The sequence below is a fragment of the Cherax quadricarinatus genome, chromosome 41, assembly GCF_038502225.1.
Source record: "Cherax quadricarinatus isolate ZL_2023a chromosome 41, ASM3850222v1, whole genome shotgun sequence".
In the NCBI taxonomy this organism is placed as follows: domain Eukaryota; kingdom Metazoa; phylum Arthropoda; class Malacostraca; order Decapoda; family Parastacidae; genus Cherax; species Cherax quadricarinatus.
In genome coordinates this window covers 24,695,303-24,718,965 of record NC_091332.1, presented here as the reverse complement: position 1 = coordinate 24,718,965, position 23,663 = coordinate 24,695,303, and the positions used below count along the sequence as shown (strand labels likewise).

General features: G+C 42.9%; 1 protein-coding gene across 1 annotated transcript in view; it reads right to left on the bottom strand.

Moving 5' to 3' along the window:
* Window positions 1–20,104, bottom strand: part of LOC128695977 (phosphatidylinositol 3,4,5-trisphosphate 3-phosphatase TPTE2) — a 602,430-nt gene extending 582,326 nt beyond the window's left edge. Inside the window, exon 1 of the mRNA XM_070093099.1 lies at window positions 19,669–20,104. The gene's annotated coding sequence lies outside the window, so the exon portion shown is untranslated. The remainder of the gene's footprint in view (window positions 1–19,668) is intronic.
* Between the last annotated feature and the right edge of the window lie 3,559 nt (window positions 20,105–23,663).

Sequence of the window (23,663 nt, the reverse complement as noted above, 5' to 3'; positions counted from 1 at the left end):
CTACCTACTATATATATGTATATGTGTGTGCATGTGTGTGTGTGTGTGTGTGTGTGTGTGTGTGTGTGTGTGTGTGTGTGTGTGTGTGTGTGTGTGTGTGTGTGTGTGTGTGTGTCGTGCCGAATAAGTAAAGTTGGTCAGTTATCAAGAACTCTTAAAATGAAATCCTTTCTAAAAAATTTCTCTTGTAAGTTTAAAGATATATATTTTTTCATTTATGTTAATGTGAAATTAATAATTTTGTACTAAAAGAATCTTAGAAAACTTACCTAACCTTATAACAATCGCAATTTAATTTAGCTTAATCCATCTAAATATATTTTAGATAAGTTTACAATAATTTAATAATAAACAAACACAGTGAAATATATTTTTTTAGTTAGGTTCAGAATGATTTTTACGAAATTATTGTATACACAAATTTTCGCTTGCCTTATTCGACAAGAAGAACTTTGCTATTTAAGCCAAAATAGCAAGTTTTACTTATTCTGCACGATATATATATATATATATATATATATATATATATATATATATATATATATATATATATATAAATATATATATATATATATATATATATATATATATATATATATATATATATTATATATATATATATATATGTGTGTGTGTGTGTGTGTGTGTGTGTGTGTGTGTGTGTGTGTGTGTATAATGTATGTATAGTATTGTAACCACGAACGAGTGGTATTGATCAATAACAACAGTGCCACTATCCAAGGACTCGAACCCATGTTGTTTTGGCCCGCCTTATGGTGAGCGAAAACACATGACGCTCTAACCCACAGGACCACGCAATCCTACATGAACCAAGCACCCAGCAGAGCTAGGTGTGTTACCTTGGTCTGAGGACATAAGGTGGTGTGGACGCCTCTGAGCTAATTTCATTCTACTCCCTGTTTGGTGTACTAGCCCAAGAAGCAGTATTTTATATTATTGTAACCACGAAATAGTGGTTGATCATTAACAACACTGCGACTAGCCACACACCACCCTATGTCCTCAGACCAAGGTAACACCCTTAGCTTGGCTGGGTGCTTGGTTCTTGTAGGATTGTGTGGTCCTGTGGGTTAGAGCGTCGTGTGTTTTCGTTTCCTTGGCTAGTCGCAGTGTTGTTGATATATATATATATATATATATATATATATATATATATATATATATATATATATATATATGAAGCCAAGGGTTCTGTTAGCTTTATTGCGAACACTAATGCACTGTTGTCTTGGTTTCAGATTACTGCTAACCAGAACTCCTAACTCCTTTTCTCAATCAGTAGTATTAAGATCTACATTATTTAGTTTATATGTGGCATGGTTATTTTCCTGTCCAACATTTAGAACTTTGCATTTGTCAATATTAAACTGCATCTGCCACTTCTCCGACCATTGCATCAGTCGATTCAAATCATCCTGGAGTGCTCTAGTGTCCTCATTAAAATGAATTGGATGGCCTATTTTGGTGTCATCAGCAAATTTGCTTATGTCGCTATTTATTCCCTCATCAATGTCGTCACTATTTACATAAACGACATAGATGAGGGAATAAATAGCGACATAAGCAAATTTGCTGATGACACCAAAATAGGCCGTCCAATTCATTCTAATGAGGACACTAGATCACTCCAGGATGATTTGAAAAGACTGATGCAATGGTCGGAGAAGTGGCAGATGCAGTTTAATATAGACAAATGCAAAATTCTAAATGTTGGACATTTAAATAACCATGCCACATATAAACTAAATAATGTAGATCTTAATAATACTGATTGAGAAAAGGAGTTAGGAGTTCTGGTTTTTATATATATATATATATATATATATATATATATATATATATATATATATATATATATATATATATATATATATATATATATATATATATGTGTGTGTGTGTATGTGTGTGTATGTGTGTGTATGTGTGTGTGTGTGTATGTGTGTGTGTGTGTGTCGTGCCGAATAGGCAGAACTTGCGATCTTGGCTTAAATAGCAACGCTCATCTTGCCATATAGGACAAGTGAAAATTTGTGTATACAATAATTTTGCCAAAATCATTCTGAACCTAACGAAAAAAATATATTTCACTGTGTTTGTTTAGTATTAAATTATTGTAAACAAATCTAAAATATATTTAGTTGGATTACGCTAAAATAAATTGCTTTTGTTATAATAAGGTTAGGTAAGTTTTTTAAGTTCCTTTTGATGCAAAATTATAAATTTTTACATCAACATTAAATGAAAAAAATATATCTTTAAACTTATAAGAGAAAATTTTTGAAAGGACTTAATTTTAAATGAGTTCTTGCTAACTGACCAGTTTTACATATTCGGCACGACATATATATATATATATATATATATATATATATATATATATATATATATATATATATATATATATATAAATGTGTGTGTGTAGTAGGTTGGTAGACAGCAACCACCCAGGGAGGTACTACCGTCCTGCCAAGTGAGTGTAAAACGAAAGCCTGTAATTATTTTACATGATGGTAGGATTGCTGGTGTCTTTTGTCTGTCTCATAAATATGCAAGATTACAGGTACGTCTTGCTACTTCTACTTACACTTAGATTACACTACACATACATGTACACGTTTATTTATACACACTCATCTGAGTTTTCTTTGATTTTATCTTAATGGTTCTTTTTCTTATTACTTTTCCCATTTATATCCATGGGGAAGTGGAATAAGAATCTTTCCTCCGTAAGCCATGCCTGTAGTAAAAGTCAACTAAAATGCCGGGAACAATGGGCTAATAACCCCTTTTCCTGTAATAATTACTAAAAAGAATAATAAGAAAATTATCAAAGTGGGATGTCTGAATGTGCGTGGATGTTGTGTGAATGATAAGAAAGAGATGATTGTGGATGTTATGAATGAGAAGAAGCTGGATGTCCTGGCTTTAAGTGAAACAAAACTGAATGGGTGGTGGGAGAGTTTCAGTGGAGAGGAATAAATGGGATTAGGTCAGGGGTTTCTAATAGAGTTAGAACTAAAGGAGTAGCAATAATGTTGAAGGATAAGCTATGGCAGGAAAAGAAGGAATATAAACGTATTAATTCAAGGATTATGTGGAGTAAAATAAAGGTTGGATGTGAGAAGTGGGTTATAGTAAGCGTATATGCACCTGGGGAAGAGAGAGGTATAGAGGAGAGAGAGAGATTTTGGGAAATGTTGAGTGAATGCGTGGGGAGTTTTGAACCAAGTGTGAGAGTAATGGTGGTTGGGGATGTCGATGCTAAAGTGGGAAAAAATGTGGAGGGAGTAGTAGGTACATTTGGGGTGCCAGGGGTAAATGAAAATGGGGAGCCTTTAATAGAGCTATGTGTAGAAAGAGGTTTGGTAATGAGTAATACATATTTTATGAAAAAGAGGATAAATAAATATACAAGGTATGATGTAGCATGTAATGAAAGTAGTTTGTATTGAATGTAGTTTGTATGATGTAGCATGTAATGAAAGTAGTTTGTATTGGTGGATAAAAGGTTGATGGATAGGCTCCAGGATGTACATGTTTATAGAGGGGCAACTGATATATCGGATCATTATCTAGTTGTAGCTACAGTTAGAGTAAGAGGTAGATGGGATAAGAGGAAAATGGTAACAAGTAAGAGGGATGTGGATGTATATAAACTAAGGGAGGAGGAAGTTCGGGTGAAATATAAACAACTATTGGCAGAAAGGTGGGCTGGTGCAGGTATGAGTAGTGGGGGGGTTGAAGAGGATTGGAATAGTTTTAAAAATGCAGTATTAGAATGTGGGGCAGAAGTTTGTGGTTATACGAGGGTGGTTGCAGGAGGAAAGAGGAGTGATTGGTGGAATGATGAAGTAAAGCGTGTGATAAAATAAAAAAAAAAGGTAGCTTATGAGAGCAGAAGTGTTTTAAGAAGAGTAGAGTATATGGAGAGTAAAAGAAAGGTGAAGAGAATTGTGAGAAAGTGCAAGAGGAGAGCGGATGATAGAGTGGGAGAGGCACTGTCAAGAAATTTTAATGAAAATAAGAAAAATTTTTGGAGTTAAACAAGTTAAGAAAGCCTAGGGAACAAATGGATTTGTCAGTTAAAAACAGAGTAGGGGAGCGAGTAGATTGGGAGATGGAGGTTTTGGATAGATGGCGAGAATATTTTGAGGAACTTTTAAATGTCGATGAAGGGAGGCAGTAATTTCATGCACTGGCCAAGGAGGTATACCATCTTTTAGGAGTGAAGAAGAGCAGGATGTGAGTGTGGGGGAGGTACGGGAGGCATTACATAGAACGAAATGGGGTAAAGCAGCTGGAACTGACAGGATCATGACAGAAATGTTAAAAGCAGGGGGAGACATAGATGTATGAAAGAGGGGAACGTACCTAGGGATTGGCAGAGAGCGTGTATAGTCCCTTTATATAAAGGGAAGGGATACAAAAGAGATTGTAAAAAATTATAGAGGAATAAGTTTACTGAGTATACCAGGAAAAATGTACGGTAGGGTTATTACTGAAAGAATTAGAGGTAAGACAGAATGTAGAATTGTGGATGAGCAAGGAGGTTTTAGAATGGGTAGAGCATGTGTAGATCAAGTGTTTACATTGAAGCATATATGTGAGCAGTATTTAGATAAAGGTAGGGAAGTTTTTATTGCATTTATTTCGAGAAGGTTTATGATAGAATGTATAGGGAAGCAATGTGGCAGATGTTGCAAGTATATGGAATAGGTGGTAAGTTACTAAATGCTGTAAAGAGTTTTTATGAGGATAGTGAGGCTCAGGTTAGGGTGTGTAGAAGAGAGGGAGACTACTTCCCTGTAAAAGTAGGTCTTAGATAGGGATGTGTAATGTCACCATGGTTGTTTAATATATTTATAGATGGGGTTGTAAAAGAAGTAAATGCTAGGGTGTTCGGGAGAGGGGTGGGATTAAATTATGGGAAATTAAATACAAAATGGGAAGTGACAGTTACTTTTTGCTAATGATACTGTGCTTATGGGAGATTCTAAAGAAAAATTGCAAAGGTTAGTGGAAGAATTTGGGAATGTGTGTAAAGGTAGAAAGTTGAAAGTGAACATAGAAAAGAGTAAGGTGATGAGAGTATCAAACGATTTAGATAAAGAAAAATTGGATATCAAATTGGGGAGGAGGAGTATGGAAGAAGTGAATGTTTTCAGATATTTGGGAGTTGATGAGTCAGCAGATGGATTTATGAAGGATGAGGTTAATCAGAGAAATGATGAAGGAAAAAAGGTGAGTGGTGCATTGAGGTATATGTGGAGTCAAAAAATGTTATCTATGGAGGCAAAGAAGGGAATGTATGAAAGTATAGTAGTACCAACACTCTTATATGGGTGTGAAGCTTGGGTTGTAAATGCTGCAGCGAGGAGACGGTTGGAGGCAGTGGAGATGTCCTGTCTAAGAGCAATGTGTGGTGTTAATATTATGCAGAAAATTCGGCTTGTGGAAATTAGGAGAAGGTGTGGAGTTAATAAAAGTATTAGTCAGAGAGCTGAAGAGGGTTTGTTGAGGTGGCTTGGTCATTTAGAGAGAATGGATCAAAGTAGAATTACATGGAGAGCGTATAAATCTGTCGGGGAAGGAAGGCGGGGTAGGGGTCGTCCTCGAAAAGGTTGGAGGGAGGGGGTACAGGAGTTGTTGTGGGCGAGGGATTTGGACTTCCAGCAAGCGTGCGTGAGCGTGTTCGATAGGAGTGAATGGAGACAAATGGTATTTGGGACCTGACGAGCTGTTGGAGTGTGAGCAGGGTAATAGTGATGGGATTCAGAGAAACTGGTTATTTTATACGACCGGACTTGAGTCTTGGTAATGGGAAGTACAATGCCTGCACTCTAAAGGAGGGGTTTGGGATATTGGCAGTTTGGAGGGATATATTGTGTGTTTTTATAGTATATACTTCTAAACTGTTGTATTCTGGGTACCTCTGCAAAAACAGTGATATTGTGTGAGTGAGGTGAAAGTGTTGAATGATGAAAGTATTTTCTTTTTGGGGATTTTCTTTCTTTTGTTGGGTCACCCTGCCTCGGTGGGAGACGGCCGACTTGTTGAAATATATATATATATATATATATATATATATATATATATATATATATATATATATATATATATATATATATATATATATATATATATATTTTGTTGGGCCCACGAGGAAGTGGTATTAATCAATAACAACACTGCGACTAGCCAAGGACTCGAACTCATGCTGCTTGCTTCTTTGGCCTGCCTCATGGTGGGCGAAAACTCATGACGCCTTTACCCACGGGACCAAACAATCCTTGTGGGTAAAGGCGTTATTACAACCCACAAATCCAAACGCCTGTTATCCTGGGTGTAAAGGTAGTAAAATAAACACAGCAGAAAAACTTTCGACTTATATTATCCTTTACCAAATAAGAACAGAAGTATGTACACTATATACAACAATAGATATTAGTGCACTCCACGGTAAGCAAGGCAGAATAGAAGCCACTAGAGAGCAGACCGTGCTTCAACCAGCTCTAGAATGGGAATGACAAGGGCAGACAGGAGAGCGGTACCCACAACACCTCTGCGATTACCAAAACCATCTTCTCATTGGCTGAACCTGGGTACTGATTGAACGACGGGGCCCCATCATCTGACCCTTAGTACTGGTTCACTGGTTGGGATAGCCTTTCAATGAGGGTGTGTACATGCGCCGAATAAAGGTTACGTACTCTGCATGTCACAGGCGTCATGAGTTTTTGCCCATCATGAGGCAGGCCAAAGCAGCATGGGTTCGAGTCCTGGGCTAGTCACAGTGTTGTTATAGATCAATATCACTTGTTCGTGGGCACAATAATATATATATATATATATATATATATATATATATATATATATATATATATATATATATATATATATATATATATATATATATATATATATATATATATATATATATATATATATATATATATATATATATATATATATATACGTAAGGAGAGATATATATATATATATGATGGTGTATATACACAGATATACACGTCAGTGCATATACTCTGGTGTTTTACACACGAAACACAAGTGTTGTCATAATCACCTTTAGCGTTGTTGTGTCGAGGCAAAACTAAGATCCTGGTTAACAGTGACTGTATTTACAAATATCAGGTGTGATCAACTTGTTCACTGCCTTCACTGTGTTCACTGCCTTCACTGTGTTCACTGCCTTTACTATGTTCACTGCTTTGCATTCACTGGCTATACTCTGCTCAATACCTTCAGTTCATTGACCTCTTCGCTTTTGGGCCGAGAGGTTGTGCTTCGCTTTTGCTCCTGCATTCGTCAAACACCATTGGTGGAGGACGGACGTTTGCTGCTTCACTCGCTACAGTTGGTAGCACTGAGCGAATTTTGCAAGATGGCACAGACTACCAGGAGGAGGATAATGTGGAAAATTGCATTTACTTGGATGTATCATTATATACATAACAGTAAATGAACATAGATAATTATTATTTATCAGTTAGACAAGTAGGAATTTGGGACACCTAGGTCGCAAAAAATGTCCCCCTTCGATACCTACCACTGTCATATCCACAAGTTGCTCTGGACTTATTAATTAAATGAAATATACATCACCAGGAATGCTGGTAAATATATAAATTTGTGGACTGTATATTAAATTAAAAAAATGATTATATATAAATACACATTTATATAACAGAAGGAGAATATATCTTAATCATATCACTCACCAATTTGACTGGAGATTAAGTTGTATCATACTCAGAAAACCTCTGTCTATAAATGAAAATAACAACTGGTCAGAGTTATAACATAACAGACTTATCTGAGGTTCCTGGAGTTGTCCTGTCCTGTCGCCTGATATCTCAAGTTATGCAGGAATGCACATCCAACAATTTCGCCTTCTATTTGAGAGGTGTCAGCCCAATTTTAACCTCGAGAGCACAAAAATTCCTTCCCATTACACTAACATTGTATCCATTTCAAATTAACAATGGCGACTGTCCCTTCTCCCCAGGCTCAGTTTCCCATTTTCTATGACATAAATGTTATTAAATACAGTATGGCCATCTATATACATATAAATACTGAATTTCTGGAAAATATATACAGTATTTTCTACAGATAAACACTGTATGTATTGAGGTGTTGCAAGGCGCAGTTTATAACAGCAATGCATCATTTATGCTGCCTGCCATCTTAAGAGATACCTACTGCATCAACAAAGACGATTTGTATGGAATTGCTTTGAATGGAGCTACAAGAATCTTTGTGAAATTCGTGACGGCTGCTGTATATGACAAGACGGTAGAAAAGTGCCAGGATGTGTGTATGCTGGTTAACCCTTGTTTAAAAGTACTTATGAGGGACGTATCCAAGTATTATACTTGGGCAAAGTTACAGAGCGTCCCATTTGAGGCGAATGAGGAAGACATAAAAGCAACTTTCGAAGAGTTTGGTGTTATACATCAAACAACAGTTGGAAGGTGGTCTGAGGGAATGTATGCTGGACTGCATGAGGGATCCTTTACCCTTAAGAGTGGCTTTAGAACTCAGGTATATATCACATATGCGGGGCAGAGAAGAACATGCAGAATGTGTGGAGCGCATGATCATATGGCTGCGATGTGTCCTCGACGATCGTCACCTGAGACACATGGAGAAGGCAAAGGAGTGGAGAAGGAGAGAGAGGTGACGACCCAGTCAACACTGGAGCATCCTTGGGCCCACAGGGCATGGAGTGAAATCGTGGAGGACAATCCGGTGGAATGTGTAACATTACCAGAGGTCTCTCAGGTGATTGAGACCATGCATATAGAGGATGAGGTGAGACAAGGTGAATAGGGTAGTGAAGTTTCAGCTGCAATAGACACTGTTATACAGGGATTCTTGGAGGATCAGAATAAGGACGGAACACTATGTATGGTGTCGGTTGAGACATCTGCAGATAAGGGTGGAATTCATGAGGAGGGCAATGTGGGTGGTGGGGATGGGCAACCACAGAGGATTTGTGAGGCTGTGGTTGAAGTGCATAAAGTTGAAAGTGCAGATGATGGCATGCACATAATTGAGGCATCATGAAAGAGAGAGGCAGGTGCTTCTGACAGTGATGTTCTGACACCTGCACAAAGATCTGGTAAGAAACACTCAGTGGATGTCCCAAAAAAAGTATCAGGGGGGGTAAGGGGAAGGGGAAAGGTGAGGCAAGGAAAGGGCATTGTGAAAAGCATACTTTGAAAAAACGTAAGGACCCGAATGGACATCGATCGATTGGTAAACCCCCGATAGCATTTTTAAGTGCCTATCGTTAAATGTAAGTGGCCTAAGGGCCGATGTAAAGCGCAGGATCTTTAGTGACTTTTTAAAGAGACATGGAATACAGATCATATTTTTACAAGAGCATAATTTTAAGTATGGAAGGGATTTGTTGATAGATGTGTACAAGGTTTATGCTGGATATACTGGGAAGCTTAAGAGAGGTGCTGCGGTATTAATAGCTGAGACCGGTCCTTTTCAATTGTTGCATTGGGAAGAAGGGGGAGATGGGAGAGTAGTGAGGGTGGATGGGACATGGGGTGGGGTACGATTGTGTTTTGTGAGTGTATACATGCCGGCAGACAGGAATAGGCGTGTTAAAGAGGATTTTGTTCGGGACACACTAATTTATCATATGAGGGGGTTACCAGTTTATATATTAGTTGGAGGGGATTGGAATAGTGTGATACGTAGGAAGGATGTGGAGCCGCGGGGAGCTGGGTGTGTGTTGGGAGTCCTACAGGATGTATTAGAGGGAGTCGGATTTGTGGATGTAGTTAGTGGGGAGGGGTGGGTGGTCTTGCATACTTATGTGAAGAACGGTTATGCGGCACGCTTGGACCGCATTTATGCATCTCCTGGGATACAAGTTAATAATATGGAAACTGTAAATGTTGTATTTTCGGATCATAGAGGGGTGGTTGTGGACATGGGATGGGGTGAGTTGCCAAAACGTTTTATGAGTTATTGGAAACTAAATGTGAGCTTGTTAGAGAATATGGAGGGTGGACTTAATTTTTCGAAATGGTGGAAAAATGAATGGAACAAAGGAAAGCTGGGAGGTGATATATTACTGTGGTGGGAGCAATGTGCTAAATCGGGGATCCGTAGTTTTTATATGAGGAAAGGAAGGGAGGTTGGACAATGGAAATATGGATTACAGAGGTATTTGGAGGGACAGTTAAAACAGTGTTATGAAGGTTGTCGTGGAGTATATCAGGTTTCAGAGATCGAGGGTATAAAGACGCAATTGCTGGAGATGCAGAATGCATGGTTTGATGGTGAAAGACTAAGGGGTGGGTTGGAAGATGTTTTATGGGGTGATAAGCCATCAGCTTGCATTCTGTGGCGATTAAAGATCCGGCAAAATATAATGAATATGTTAAAATTAGAGGTACATCAGGACGTGGATGGGTACACGGTGGGAAGTGGTTAGTAACGACTGAAGGCATGAGTGGTTTTTGCGGATGAATGGTTTGAGATACATATGAGAGGGGGTAATAGGAAGATGGGAGACTTGCATATTATGGAGGAAAGGATATCATGTATCCTGGAACCAGAAGACAGAATGGAGATAGAGGGGCCCATAAGTAAAGATGAGGTTTTGAAGGCGTTACGGGGGATGAGTATAAGGAAGACGCTAGGGATTGATGGCATTCCAAATGATCTTTATTTAAGTAACTGGGAGGTCTTGAAGGAATACTTGGTGCATTTGCTAAATGAAATGAAGGTAAAGGGATGCAGGGGTATGACGCAACGAACAGGGGTCGTTGTCATGATTCCGAAGGGGGAAGTGCAGAATAGCATCTTGGATTATAGAGGTTTATCTTTAATGTGCAGTGATTACAAATTGTTTGCAAGGGCTTTAAGTAATAGGTTATGTAGTGTTACTGGGAGAGTTATAGATAAGGGACAAATGGGTGTGCTGGGGTGGTCAATGATTAGTGGATATGGGAGGATTAAGGATTTATAGATGATTGTAGAATGAGTTGAGGGGGTGTACTTGCTTTGGATTGGAAGGCTGCTTATGATTATGTAGAGCGAGAGACGTTATGGATGATAATGAGGCACATGGGTTTTGGCGAGGAAATTGTCCGATGGGCGGAAACATTATACAAAGGCGCAGTACTACAGGTGCAAATCAATGGACGTATGGGGAAGGTAGTTAGTATGGGTAAGGGACTGAGACAAGGATGCCCCATGTCTCAGATCCTATTTACATGTCTACAAGATCCTTTATATAGGATGATTAATGTTGGGGTAGATGAAGGGGGGATACAGCAGTGGGGTGCTCCTGGTATAGTTGGGTATGTTGACGATACGAGGGTTTTAGTTGAGGGAGAGGAGGGATTAAGGAATGTAGGTCGAATCATTGAGATATTTAGTGGGGCAACAGGTATGCATCTTAATGGAATTAAGTCTAAATTGTTAGAGGTTGGTTCGTGAGTGGGAGGGAACTTGGGACAAAAGTATGGTTGGTAGGTAGTAGATCAAATTAAAGTATGTGGAGTATTATACAGATGGGCAGAGCAAGAAGCTAGAGAGGCCAACTCCATAAGGGTTGTGCAAGGAGTATTAAGGAGATTGGGGGGAATACGGACGAGTGGGCTGACGATCCATCAGAGGGTCATAGTTATAAATACAATCATTTACCCTAAATTGTGGCATGTGGCAGTGGTTTATCCGTTGATGAAGAATGATGTGAGGTTGGTCCAAAAGAAGGTAATGCGTTTTATTTGGGGATATGGTTATCATTGGCTTAAGCAGACAGTCGTGACAACATCATTGGGGAGGGGAGGATTAGGATTAATTCCACTGTGTAGTAGACTGAAAAGTATGTATGTGAAACAGTTATATACAGTTGAGTGGGGATCAGGGTGTAAGGATGAGTGAGGATATGGATGATGTGCGGCAGTGGTGGGGGGGGGGTAGGGAATTGGAGTGTATGTGTATGTTGAGATTTTTATTGAGGGTTAGCATACCGGGAAAAGTGCTAGTGCGAGTTTTGGGGAGGACTGTGAGGGGTAATGAGGTGATGGAGGGGGAGAGTGTCTTTCCTTTATATAATTGGGCATGTATCTGGGGTGCGTTCCATAAGTTACGCTTAAAGTCAAGGGCGCGGGAAACTATGTATAGGTTTTTACATGGGATATTACCCACTAAAGTACGTTTGTATCAGATGAAAGTTGTGCAGTCCACATGTTGTGTTTTGTGCAGGGAGGTGGAGACTGCATATCATGTGGTGTATTTTTGTGAGGGTATCGCAAGGGTACGTCTATGGTTTCGTAGGGTCTTGGATATGGTTGGAGGGAGGTAGGTTAATGGTATTGAAAGCACTGAGTTTGGACATAGAGGGAATAGGTGATAGTGTGAGAAGGGCGGTCTTGTATTTGGTAGTGGATTATATTAAAATATCGTGGGCTATGAGGGAGGTGGAGGGGGAAGTGCGAATACGGGCTTTAGCTGGGCATTTTTATAAAACAAAGTGTAGGAATGAGGCCGTGTATGGAAGGAGATGGGATATAGAATTTCCAGTTCAGTATAGAGGTATGAATGTGTATAGGTTGCGAGAATTAATGGTGTAATAGTTGAATGGGATTGGTCTCAGCCAGATGGGGGGGGGATGAGTGTATTCCTGGTATAAATTTTAGATAGAAAACTCTCTTGATGGGGCGAAGCTTTAAATGTAGATGTGTTTTATCATGGGTGGTCAGGGGGAAGCGAGGCGGTGCACCAAATTGGTTCGGTATTTTTATATTTTTATATATGTTAGCGGGCATGTAAGGCACTGTTATAACTCCTGAGGACATATTGTTCAATCATATGTCATGTTATATATGCTTCGACTTTTGTACATATATTTGTAAAAAGTGAGTCTGTGAATATATCAGGAGCAATGTTACCATGGCTGATGACATTCTTAACTGTAAGTCGGGTTTTGTGTGGGTCATAATAATAAGTTCAACCATGTGTTAATTTTCTTAATGTCTAATTGTAATATGCACATAACAGTGTGCATGTTACACTATTGGAAAAATGTTTTTGTCATCAAGATACTATGTCCTAGGGTTAAATTATGATGGTTATTGGTCTCTGTGTTCAGTGAACAATGGTATGACGTTGTCCAATATGATGATCTGAGGTAAATGGGGGGGGGGGGGGTTGAACTACCCAAAAATATTTGTTATTTAATGTGTTTAATTAATGTGTATATTGGGCATGGGGATGCGAGGAGGCTTAATAAATTGATTCGGTATTTTTATAATCTTATGTAAGTTAATAGGCATGTATGACACTGATATAATTCCTATGCATATAAAATTTCATAAGTCATGAGATATTATATTTCAACTTTTGTACATATGTGTATATGTGATATGTGAGTCCGTGACTATATCACTTGTAATGGTCTCATGGGTGACAACATTCATAATTATATAAACAGTTTTTAGTTATAGTCATAATACTAAGTTCAATCTTTTTTTTTTCTAAATATTATTTGTCATGTTGACATCATCTATGTTTCTTATACTTAAGAGGAATTGTTTATAGTCAACAAGATACTATGTTCAAGGTTTATATTATGTTGGTTATTAGTTTCTGTGTTCAGTGAACAATGGTATGATCTGGGGTGACGGGGGGGGGGAGGTTGTGGGGGTTGTGGGGGTTGTGGGGGGTTGTGGGGGGGGGGGTTGTACTGCTCAAACATATTTTATTACATGTACTTAAGTAATGTATATATTACTGACAGGAAGGGGTAATTGAGAATTTTTTTTAAATAGAATTACTTGCACAGTCTTCCTTTCTTTTTGTATAAAAGCTTTTTACATGTATGAGGTGTGTAGTGTACTAAGTCACATGTTATTGTAACGTCAAGTGATATGATTGATGTTGGGTATAATATTTTGTAATGTTGTTGTTGACACACGTGTTGGGTGGGGGTTGTACTGAGTCATGTTGTTGTTGACACGCGTGTTGGGTGAGGGTTGTACTGAGTCATGTTGTTGTTGACACACGTGTTGGGTGGGGGTTGTACTGAGTCATGTTGTTGTTGACACACGTGTTGGGTGGGGGTTGTACTGAGTCATGTTGTTGTTGACACACGTGTTGGGTGGGGGTTGTACTGAGTCATGTTGTTGTTGACACACGTGTTGGGTGAGGGTTGTACTGAGTCATGTTGTTGTTGACACACGTGTTGGGTGGGGGTTGTACTGAGTCATGTTGTTGTTGACACACGTGTTGGGTGGGGGTTGTACTGAGTCATGTTGTTGTTGACACACGTGTTGGGTGAGGGTTGTACTGAGTCATGTTGTTGTTGACACACGTGTTGGGTGGGGGTTGTACTGAGTCATGTTGTTGTTGACACACGTGTTGGGTGGGGGTTGTACTGAGTCATGTTGTTGTTGACACGCGTGTTGGGTGGGGGTTGTACTGAGTCATGTTGTTGTTGACACACGTGTTGGGTGGGGGTTGTACTGAGTCATGTTGTTGTTGACACACGTGTTGGGTGGGGGTTGTACTGAGTCATGTTGTTGTTGACACACGTGTTGGGTGGGGGTTGTACTGAGTCATGTTGTTGTTGACACACGTGTTGGGTGGGGGTTGTACTGAGTCATGTTGTTGTTGACACGCGTGTTGGGTGAGGGTTGTACTGAGTCATGTTGTTGTTGACACGCGTGTTGGGTGAGGGTTGTACTGAGTCATGTTGTTGTTGACACACGTGTTGGGTGGGGGTTGTACTGAGTCATGTTGTTGTTGACACACGTGTTGGGTGGGGGTTGTACTGAGTCATGTTGTTGTTGACACACGTGTTGGGTGAGGGTTGTACTGAGTCATGTTGTTGTTGACACACGTGTTGGGTGGGGGTTGTACTGAGTCATGTTGTTGTTGACACACGTGTTGGGTGAGGGTTGTACTGAGTCATGTTGTTGTTGACACACGTGTTGGGTGGGGGTTGTACTGAGTCATGTTGTTGTTGACACGCGTGTTGGGTGGGGGTTGTACTGAGTCATGTTGTTGTTGACACGCGTGTTGGGTGAGGGTTGTACTGAGTCATGTTGTTGTTGACACACGTGTTGGGTGGGGGTTGTACTGAGTCATGTTGTTGTTGACACGCGTGTTGGGTGGGGGTTGTACTGAGTCATGTTGTTGTTGACACACGTGTTGGGTGGGGGGTGTACTGAGTCATGTTGTTGTTGACACGCGTGTTGGGTGGGGGTTGTACTGAGTCATGTTGTTGTTGACACACGTGTTGGGTGGGGGTTGTACTGAGTCATGTTGTTGTTGACACACGTGTTGGGTGGGGGCTGTACTGAGTCATGTTGTTGTTGACACGCGTGTTGGGTGGGGGTTGTACTGAGTCATGTTGTTGTTGACACGCGTGTTGGGTGGGGGTTGTACTGAGTCATGTTGTTGTTGGCACACGTGTTGGGTGGGGGTTGTACTGAGTCATGTTGTTGTTGACACACGTGTTGGGTGGGGGTTGTACTGAGTCATGTTGTTGTTGACACGCGTGTTGGGTGAGGGTTGTACTGAGTCATGTTGTTGTTGACACGCGTGTTGGGTGAGGGTTGTACTGAGTCATGTTGTTGTTGACACACGTGTTGGGTGGGGGTTGTACTGAGTCATGTTGTTGTTGACACACGTGTTGGGTGGGGGTTGTACTGAGTCATGTTGTTGTTGACACACGTGTTGGGTGAGGGTTGTACTGAGTCATGTTGTTGTTGACACGCGTGTTGGGTGAGGGTTGTACTGAGTCATGTTGTTGTTGACACACGTGTTGGGTGGGGGTTGTACTGAGTCATGTTGTTGTTGACACGCGTGTTGGGTGGGGGTTGTACTGAGTCATGTTGTTGTTGACACACGTGTTGGGTGGGGGTTGTACTGAGTCATGTTGTTGTTGACACGCGTGTTGGGTGGGGGTTGTACTGAGTCATGTTGTTGTTGACACACGTGTTGGGTGGGGGTTGTACTGAGTCATGTTGTTGTTGACACACGTGTTGGGTGGGGGCTGTACTGAGTCATGTTGTTGACACGCGTGTTGGGTGGGGGTTGTACTGAGTCATGTTGTTGTTGACACGCGTGTTGGGTGGGGGTTGTACTGAGTCATGTTGTTGTTGGCACACGTGTTGGGTGGGGGTTGTACTGAGTCATGTTGTTGTTGACACACGTGTTGGGTGGGGGTTGTACTGAGTCATGTTGTTGTTGACACGCGTGTTGGGTGGGGGTTGTACTGAGTCATGTTGTTGTTGGCACACGTGTTGGGTGGGGGTTGTACTGAGTCATGTTGTTGTTGACACGCGTGTTGGGTGGGGGTTGTACTGAGTCATGTTGTTGTTGACACACGTGTTTGGTGGGGGTTGTACTGAGTCATGTTGTTGTTGACACGCGTGTTGGGTGGGGGTTGTACTGAGTCATGTTGTTGTTGACACGCGTGTTGGGTGGGGGTTGTACTGAGTCATGTTGTTGTTGACACGCGTGTTGGGTGGGGGTTGTACTGAGTCATGTTGTTGTTGACACACGTGTTGGGTGGGGGTTGTACTGAGTCATGTTGTTGTTGGCACACGTGTTGGGTGGGGGTTGTACTGAGTCATGTTGTTGTTGACACGCGTGTTGGGTGGGGGTTGTACTGAGTCATGTTGTTGTTGACACACGTGTTGGGTGGGGGTTGTACTGAGTAATGCTGTTGTTGACACACGTGTTGGGTGGGGGTTGTACTGAGTCATGTTGTTGTTGACACGCGTGTTGGGTGGGGGTTGTACTGAGTCATGTTGTTGTTGACACACGTGTTGGGTGGGGGTTGTACTGAGTAATGCTGTTGTTGACACACGTGTTGGGTGGGGGTTGTACTGAGTCATGTTGTTGTTGACATGCGTGTTGGGTGGGGGTTGTACTGAGTCATGTTGTTGTTGACACACGTGTTGGGTGGGGGTTGTACTGAGTAATGCTGTTGTTGACACACGTGTTGGGTGGGGGTTGTACTGAGTCATGTTGTTGTTGACACACGTGTTGGGTGGGGGTTGTACTGAGTCATGTTGTTGTTGACACGCGTGTTGGGTGGGGGTTGTACTGAGTAATGTTGTTGTTGACACGCGTGTTGGGTGGGGGTTGTACTGAGTAATGCTGTTGTTGACACACGTGGTGGGTGGGGGTTGTACTGAGTCATGTTGTTGTTGACACGCGTGTTGGGTGGGGGTTGTACTGAGTCATGTTGTTGTTGACACGCGTGTTGGGTGGGGGTTGTACTGAGTCATGTTGTTGTTGACACGCGTGTTGGGTGGGGGTTGTACTGAGTCATGTTGTTGACACACGTGTTGGGTGGGGGTTGTACTGAGTCATGTTGTTGTTGACACGCGTGTTGGGTGGGGGTTGTACTGAGTAATGTTGTTGTTGACACGCATGTTGGGTGGGGGTTGTACTGAGTAATGCTGTTGTTGACACACGTGTTGGGTGGGGGTTGTACTGAGTCATGTTGTTGTTGACACGCGTGTTGGGTGGGGGTTGTACTGAGTCATGTTGTTGTTGACACGCGTGTTGGGTGGGGGTTGTACTGAGTCATGTTGTTGTTGACACACGTGTTGGGTGGGGGTTGTACTGAGTAATGCTGTTGTTGACACACGTGTTGGGTGGGGGTTGTACTGAGTCATGTTGTTGTTGACACGCGTGTTGGGTGGGGGTTGTACTGAGTAATGGTGTTGTTGACACGCGTGTTGGGTGGGGGTTGTACTGAGTAATGTTGTTGACACGCGTGTTGGGTGGGGGTTGTACTGAGTATTGTTGTTGACACACGTGTTGGGTGGGGGTTGTACTGAGTAATGTTGTTGTTGACACACGTGTTGGGTGGGGTTGTACTTAGTAATGTTGTTGTTGACACGCGTGTGGGGTGGGGGTTGTACTGAGTAATGTTGTTGACACACGTGTTGGGTGGGGGTTGTACTGAGTAATGTTGTTGTTGACACGCGTGTTGGGTGGGGGTTGTACTGAGTAATGTTGTTGACACACGTGTTGGGTGGGGGTTGTACTGAGTAATGTTGTTGACACGCGTGTGGGGTGGGGGTTGTACTGAGTAATGTTGTTGACACGCGTGTTGGGTGGGGGTTGTACTGAGTATTGTTGTTGACACGCGTGTTGGGTGGGGGTTGTACTGAGTAATGTTGTTGTTGACACACGTGTTGGGTGGGGTTGTACTTAGTAATGTTGTTGTTGACACGCGTGTTGGGTGGGGGTTGTACTGAGTAATGTTGTTGACACTCGTGTTGGGTGGGGGTTGTACTGAGTAATGTTGTTGTTGACACGCGTGTTGGGTGGGGGTTGTACTGAGTAATGTTGTTGACACACGTGTTGGGTGGGGGTTGTTCTGAGTAATGTTGTTGACACGCGTGTTGGGTGGGGGTTGTACTGAGTAATGTTGTTGACACACGTGTTGGGTGGGGGTTGTACTAAGTAATGTTGTTGACACGCGTGTTGGGTGGGGGTTGTACTGAGTAATGTTGTTGTTGACACGCGTGTTGGGTGGGGGTTGTACTGAGTAATGCTGTTGTTGACACACGTGTTGGGTGGGGGTTGTACTGAGTAATGTTGTTGTTGACACGTGTGTTGGGTGGGGGTTGTACTGAGTAATGTTGTTGACACGCGTGTTGGGTGGGGGTTGTACTGAGTAATGTTGTTGACACGCGTGTTGGGTGGGGGTTGTACTGAGTCATGTTGTTGTTGACACACGTGTTGGGTGAGGGTTGTACTGAGTCATGTTGTTGTTGACACACGTGTTGGGTGGGGGTTGTACTGAGTCATGTTGTTGTTGACACACGTGTTGGGTGGGGGTTGTACTGAGTAATGTTGTTGACACGCGTGTTGGGTGGGGGTTGTACTGAGTCATGTTGTTGTTGACACACGTGTTGGGTGAGGGTTGTACTGAGTCATGTTGTTGTTGACACACGTGTTGGGTGGGGGTTGTACTGAGTCATGTTGTTGTTGACACACGTGTTGGGTGGGGGTTGTACTGAGTCATGTTGTTGTTGACACACGTGTTGGGTGGGGGTTGTACTGAGTCATGTTGTTGTTGACACACGTGTTGGGTGGGGGTTGTACTGAGTCATGTTGTTGTTGACACACGTGTTGGGTGGGGGTTGTACTGACTCATGTTGTTGTTGACACACGTGTTGGGTGGGGGTTGTACTGAGTCATGTTGTTGTTGACACACGTGTTGGGTGGGGGTTGTACTGAGTCATGTTGTTGTTGACACACGTGTTGGGTGAGGGTTGTACTGAATCATGTTGTTGTTGACACACGTGTTGGGTGAGGGTTGTACTGAGTCATGTTGTTGTTGACACACGTGTTGGGTGGGGGTTGTACTGAGTCATGTTGTTGTTGACACACGTGTTGGGTGGGGGTTGTACTGAGTCATGTTGTTGTTGACACACGTGTTGGGTGAGGGTTGTACTGAGTCATGTTGTTGTTGACACACGTGTTGGGTGAGGGTTGTACTGAGTCATTGCACTGTTTTGATTGTGAGGACGTAATTGTTTATATATGTGAAATATCTGACTCTGTGTACTGTTATTTATTGTAATGTGTGTTTTAAATAAAATATAAAAAAAATACCTTCAGTGTGTTAATTGCATTCACTGTGTTCACTGCCTTCAATATGTTCACTGCCTTCACTGTATTCACTGCATTCACTGCTTACACTGCATTCAACGCCTTCAGTGTGTTCGCTGCTTACACTGTATTCACTGCCTACAGTGTGTTTACTTCACTGTATTCACTGCTAACAGTGTTCACTGCTTAAACTGCGTTCACTGCCTTCACTGTGTTCACTGTCTTCACTGTGTTCCCTGCTTAGAGTGTTCACTGCTTACACTATGCTCACGGTTTACACTGCATTCACTGCCTTCAATGTGTCCACTGCTTACACTGTATTCACTGCTTATACTGCATTCACTGGCTTCACTGTGTCCACTGCTTACACTGTGTTCACTAGCTAGATTACGTTCAGTGGTTACTGTTTACTGTCGACAGTGTTCACGGTTACATACAGTGTACACTGTCTACAGAGTCACGGTTACATACAGTGTGCACTCTCTACAAAGTTCACGGTTACATACAGTGAACACTGTATCACACAGTAGTTCTCTCGTAGATGGAAAATTAGGTAGAGTCACAGTATGGCAGTTCACTGAACTACGGACACACCCCCTCCACCACCACCACTACCCCCTCCACCACCACCACTACCCCCTCCACCACCACCAATACCCCCTCCACCACCACCACTACCCTCCCACCACCACCACTACCCCCACCACCACCACCACTACCCCCTTCACCACCACCACTACCCCCTCCACCACCACCACTACCCCCTCCACCACCACCAATACCCCCTCCACCACCACAACTACCCTCCGATCACCACCACTACCCTCCCACCACCACCACTACCCCCTCCACAACCACCACTACCCCCTCCACCACCACCACTACCCTCCCACCACCACCACTTCCCCCTCCACCACCACCACTATCCCCTCCACCACCACCACTACCCTCCCACCACCACCACTTCCCCCTCCACCACCACCACTACCCCCTCCACCACCACCACTACCCTCCCACCACCACCACTTCCCCCTCCACCACCACCACTACCCCCTCCACCACCACCACTACCCCCTCCACCACCACCACTACCCCCTCCACCACCACCAATACCCCCTCCACCACCACAACTACCCTCCGATCACCACCACTACCCTCCCACCACCACCACTACCCCCTCCACAACCACCACTACCCCCTCCACCACCACCACTACCCTCCCACCACCACCACTTCCCCCTCCACCACCACCACTACCCCCTCCACCACCACCACTATCCCCTCCACCACCACCACTACCCTCCCACCACCATCATAACCCCTACCACCACCACCACTACCCCCTCCACCACCACCACTAACCCTGTGGAAAATTGCATTTAGCTGAATGTATCATTATGTACATAACAGTAAATGAACATAGATAATTATTATTTATCAGTTAGACAAGTAGGAATTTGTGACACCTAGGTCGCTAAAAATGTCCCCCTTCGATATCTACCACTGTCATATCCACAAGTTGCTCTGGACCTATTAATTACCAATGAAATATGTATAACCAGGAATACTGGTAAATATATAAATTTTGTGGACTGTATATTAAAAATAATAAATGGTTATATATATATACACAATTACATAACAGAAGGAAAATATATCTTAATATCACTCACCAATTTGACTGGAGATTAAGTTGTATCATACTCAAAAAACCTCACTGTCTATACATGAAAATAACAACTGGTCAGAGTTATAACATAACAGACTTATCTGAGGTTCCTGGAGCTGTCTTGTCCTGTCGCCTGATATCTCAAGTTATGCAGGAATGCACATCCAACAATTTTGCCTCCTATTTGAGAGGTGTCAACCCAATTTTAATTAACTCTAGAGCACGAAAATTCCTTCCCATTACACTAACGTTGTATCCAATTCAAATTAGCAATGGCGACTCTCCCTTCTCCCCAGGCTCAGTTTCCCATTTTCTATGACATAAATGTTATTAAATACAGTATGGCCGTCTATATACATATAAATACTGAATTTCTGGAAAATATATACAGTATTTTCCACAACCCCCTCCACCACCACCACTATCCCCTCCACCACACACCACTACCCCCTCCACCACCACCACTACCCTCCCACCACCACCACTACCCCCTCCACCACCACCACTACCCCCTCCACCACCACCACTACCCCCTCCACCACCACCACTACCCTCCCACCACCACCACTGCCCCCTCCACCACCACAACTACTATCCCCTCCACCACCACCACAACTACTACCCCCTCCACCACAACCACTACACCCTCCTTCACCACTACTAATGCTACCCTCTCTACCACCACCACCATTACTACTACACCATCCTCCCCCACCACCACTACCCCCTCCACCACCACTACTACCCCTCCACCACTACTACTACCCTCCCCACCACCACCAACACCACCACCACCACTACTACTACTCTCCCTCCACCACCACCGCACCAACACTAACACTACTAACCCGTCCACCATTACAACGACTACCGTCTCAACCACCACCACCACCATTACTACCACCGCCCCCATCACCACCACCACCACACCTCCACCATCACTCCACTGCACCACCACCACTACTACCCCCTCCACTACCATCATCATTACTACCACTAAAAGCCCCTAGTCAACCACCATCACCACCACCCTTTCTCTACCACCACCACTACCACCCCTCCACCACCACTACCACCACTACCACCACCACTATTACCACCACTACCACCACTATTACCACCACTACCACCGCCACCAGTACCACCACCACCCCCTCCAATACTACCACCACCTCTACTATCACCACTCCACCGCCGCCGCCGCCACCACCACCACCGCCAGCACCACAACTAACACTACCACCAGCACCACCACTACCACCGCAGCCACCACGACCACTACGACCACCACTAACACTTCCACCACGACCACCACCACCACTAACACGACCACAACCACCGCTACCACCACTACCGCCGCAACCACCACCACGACCACTACCACTACACCACCACCACTACCACCAAGACGACCACCAGCACTACCACCACCATTATGGCAACTTCCCATTTAACTCTGTTTACCACTACACTTTATGTTAGATTGGTCAGAAAGTTGAAGAGCCATTTGCCCACTTTGCTATTTATCCCTTTAGCACGTATTTTGTGTGCTATTACACCATTATCGCACTTGTCGAAGGCTTTTACAAAATCTGTGTATACTACATCTGCATTCTGTTTGTCTTCCAGTGAATCCAAGACCATATCATAGTGGTCCAGTAGTTGCGAGAGGCAGGAGCATGTTGCCCTGGATTGTGCAATTGTTAGGAATCAAGGTGGTTTGCAATCATGTATCTTAGTACTCTTTCAAAGATTTTTATGATGTAGGAAGTTATCGCTATTGGTCTATAGTTCTTAGCTATTGCTTTACTGCCACCTTTATGGCGTTGGGCTATATCTGTTGTTTTTAGTGACTAGAATTTCACCCGTGTCTATGCTCTTCCATAGCAGCATACTTAGGGCCCACGAAAGGTTCCTTGCAGTTTTTAACGAACACATAGTTCACTAGTCTGGGTCTGGGGCTGAGTGCATGGGCATGTTGTCAATGGCTTTTTCAAAATCTACGGAAGTTAGGGTTATGTCAGAAATTTGGCAAAGCTCATTCATGAAAAAAATCATTTGGATTGTCGATCTTTAGACTGATTAGCGGCTCGCTAGACACAGAGTCGTACTGAGACTTCAGTATCTCATTTATTTGTTGTCTTCTGCGTAAGATCCATCTTGTCTGAGCAAGGGCCCGATACTGAATGTGGTTTTTGCCTTGTTTTTGGCATATAAAAAGAAATATTTCGAATTTCTTTCACTTTCACTAATCGCTTTTAGCTCCTCATGCGTCTCCTGGATCCTGTATGAATCCTTTAACTTAAGCTCAGTATTTTCCGCATCCCTG